This window comes from Rhinolophus sinicus, linkage group LG13 (assembly GCF_036562045.2).
Source record: "Rhinolophus sinicus isolate RSC01 linkage group LG13, ASM3656204v1, whole genome shotgun sequence".
Classification (NCBI taxonomy): Eukaryota; Metazoa; Chordata; class Mammalia; order Chiroptera; family Rhinolophidae; genus Rhinolophus; species Rhinolophus sinicus.
The window spans coordinates 60,748,126-60,752,027 of NC_133762.1; positions in this window are offsets into that span (position 1 = coordinate 60,748,126).

Below are 3,902 nucleotides of genomic sequence, written 5' to 3' on the forward strand. Positions count from 1 at the left end.
CATTTTTTTGCATGTACCTGTCCAGTTTTCCAAAGATCATTTATTCAATAGACTGCCTTAACCCTACTGCATGTTCTTGCCACCTTTGTCATAGATTAAATGGCCACATAAGAGTGGGTTTATTTCTGGGCTTCCTATTCTGTTCCATTGATCTATGTGTCTGTTTTTATGCCAGTACCATGCTGTTTTGATTATGATAGCCTTGTAATATTGTGTGATATCAGTAATTGTGATACCTCCAATTTTGTTCTTCTTTCTCAAGATTGCTATGGCTATTTGAGGGTATTTTATGGCGTCATATAAATTTTAAGTCTATTTATTCTAGTTCTGTGAAAATGCTATTGGTATTTTGAGAAGGATTGCTTTGAATCTATAGATGTCTTTGGGCAATATAGCCATTTTAACAATGTAAATTCTTCCTATCCATGAGCATGACATATTCTTCCATTTATTAGTATCTTCTTCAATTTCTTCTTTCAGTTTCTTATAGTTTTCTGAATTCAGGTCTTTCACCTCTTTGGTTAAGTTTACTCCTAGGTTTTTTGGTGTTTTTTTTGTTTTGTTTTGTTTCGCTACAATCGTAAATGGATTTTCTTAATTTCTCTTTCTGACAATTCGTTATTGGTGTATAGAAAGGCAACTGATTTCTGAATACTAACTTTGTAACCTGCTACTTTATTGAATTCATTTATCAGTTCTAATTGTTTTTTGGTGGAATCTTTGGGGATCTCTCTACATAGCATCGTGTCATCTGCAAATAATGATAGTTTTACTTCTTCCTTTCCAATTTGGATGTGTCTTATTTATTTTTCTTGTCTGATTGCTGTGGGTAGTACTTCTAATACTATGTTGAATAAAAGTGGTGAGAGTGTGTATATATATATATATATATATATATATATATATTTGAAATGGAGTACAACATTAGGAATAGAGACAGTGGAAATGTAATGGCTGTGTGCAATGTCAGAGGAATAATAGATGGGGGGAGGGGGGTTGACACAGTGTGAAGGATATAAATGATAAATGTCTAACTATTACATTGTTTTGTGCACCTGGAACTAATAATAATAAAAAAAAGCAGTGAGAGTAGACATCCTTGTCATGTTCCTGATCTTAAGGAAAATGCTTTTAGCTTTTCCCCATTGAGTATGATGTTAGCTGTATGTTTGTTATATACAGCCTTTATTTTGTTGAAATATGTTCTCTCTATTCCCTCTTTGCTAGGAGTTTCTGTCGTAAATAGATGCTGGATTTTGTCAAACGTTTTTTCTGCATCTATTGATATGATCATATGATTTTTATCCTTCATTTTTTTATGTGGTATATCACAATTAATTGATTTTCAGATATTGAAACAAACCTTCATTCCAGAAATAAAACTCATTTGATCATTATGTGTGCTTTAATGTATTGGTGTATTTGGTTTGCTAACATTTTGTTGAGGATTTTTACATCTATGTTCATTATGGGTATAGGCCTATAGTTTTCTTTTCGGTAATGTCTTTGTCTGGTTTTGGAATCAGGATAATGGTGACCTTGTAAAACGACCCACCTCCTAGATTTTTTTAAATTGTTTGAGGAGAATAGGTGTTAATTCCTTTTTGAATGTTTGGTAAAATTCACCTGTAAAGCCATCTGGTTCAGAAGTTTTGTTTGTTGGGAGCTTTTCAATTATCAATTTAATTTTGTTGGTAGTAACTGGTCTGCTCAGATTTTCTGTTTCTTCTTGATTCAGCCTTGGAAAATTGTATGCTTCTAGGAATTTATCCATTTCTTCCAGATTGTCTAATTTTTTGGTGTATAGTTGCTCATAGTATTTCTTAACACGTTGTGTACAGATCACGAGAATCTTCAAGAGGGATTTAAACCCCGCCGTATGCAACGTGTTAAAATGTTTTGTATTTCTGTGGTGTAGGTTGTCACTTCTCCCATTTCATTTATGATTTTATTTATTTGGGTCCTCTCTTTTTTTCTTGTCAATTTTGTTTATCTTTTCAAAAAACCAGCTCTTGGTTTTATTGATCTTTTGTATTGTTCTGTTAGTCTCTATTTCATTTATTTTCACTCTGATCTTAATAATTTCTTTCCTTGTACTCACTTTGGGCTTATTTTGTTGTTCTTTTTCCATTTCCCTTAGGTGTAAGATAGACTATTGACTTGATATTTTTCTTGTTTCTTGAGGTAGACCTATATTGCTATGGATTTCCCTCTTAGGACTGCTTTCATTGTATCCTGTAGATTTTGGGTCATTCTGTTTGCTTTCATTTGTCTCAAGGCATCTTTTGATTTCTTCCTTTACCTTGTTGTTATCCCACTCATTGTTTAGTAGCATGTTATTTGCCTTCCATGTGTTTGTGTGTTTTCCAGGGGTTTTTTTGTAATTGATTTCTAGTTTCATACCACTGTGGTCAGAGAAGATGCTTTGTATGATTTCCATTTTCTTAAATTTATTGAGACTGTTTTGTGGCCTATCTTGGAAAATGTTCCATGTACATTTGAAAAGAATGTATATTCTGGTGCTTTGAAGTAAAATGCTTTAAAAATATCAATTACATCCATCTAATCTAATGTGACATTTAAGGCCCCATTTTTCCTTGTTTGTTTTCTGTCTGAAAGATCTATCCCTTGATGTTAATGCAGTATAAAATTCCCCTACCATGATTGTATTACTGTCAATTTCTCTTTTTATGTAGGTTGATAGACAGGGTGCCTAAAAATGTATACACATTTTAAGAAAGGAAAACTGTATTAAAATTGTAATACTCAATATATACTGATAATAAAAGATGAATACAAGTCACACGTTTGACTTCTGCAATTACAAGAGGTGCTCAAATTAGCTACCATCAGTGTCCAAACACTTCTGATTATGGTGAGCTACTGCTTGAGCAACGTTAACCAAAGTGTCCACTTGTATACATTTTTTTGGCACCCCCAGTATTTGCTTTATGTATTTAAGTGCTCCTATGTTAGGTGCATAAATGTTTAAAAGGCTAATGTCTTGTTGGAGTCATCCTTTATTATCATAAAATTTCCTTCTTTGTCTCTTATTACAGACTTTGTTTTAAAATTTATTTCAGTGATGTAAATATTGCTACCCCAACTTTTTATAATTTTGTTTCCATTTGCATGAAATATCTTTTCCATCCCATTACTTGTGTGTGTCTTGTGATCTGAGGTGGGTCTCTTATACAGAGCATATGTATGGGTCTTTTTTCCTTATTCTTTCAGCTACCCTATGTTTTTTGATAGGAGAATTTAAACCATTTAGATTTAAAATGATTGCTGATAGATACATTGTTATTGCCCATTCATTTTATTATTCATATTTATGTGTCCCCCCTTCTTCTTCTTAAAAAAGTCCTTTTAACTTTTCTTGTAATACTGATTTCTCAGTAATAAATTCCTTTAGCTCTTGCTTGTCTGGAAGCTCTTTATGTCTCCTTCAATTAAAAATGATAGCCTTGCTGGGTAGAATAGTCTTGGTTGTTGGTCCTTGTTTGTCATCATTTTGAATATTTCGTGCCATTCCCTTTTGGCCTTCAAAGTTTCTGTTGAGAAGTCAGCTGACAGTCTTATTGGAGCTCCCTTTTAGTTAACTAACTGCTTTCCTCTTGCTACTTTTAAGACTCTCTCTTTGTCTTTAAGCATTGCCATTTTAATTATGATGTGTCTTGGTGTGGGCCTCTTTGGGTTTATCATGTTTGGGACAATCTGTGTTTCCTGGGCTTGTATGTTTATTTCCTTCCCAGCTTAGGGAAGTTTCCAGTCATTATTTCTTCAAATAGTTTCTCAATCACTTTGTTCTCTCTCCTCTCCTTCTCTTACCCCTATGATGCAAATGTTAGTATGCTTGATGTTGTCCCAGAAGCCCCCTAAACTAACCTAATTTTTTTGGA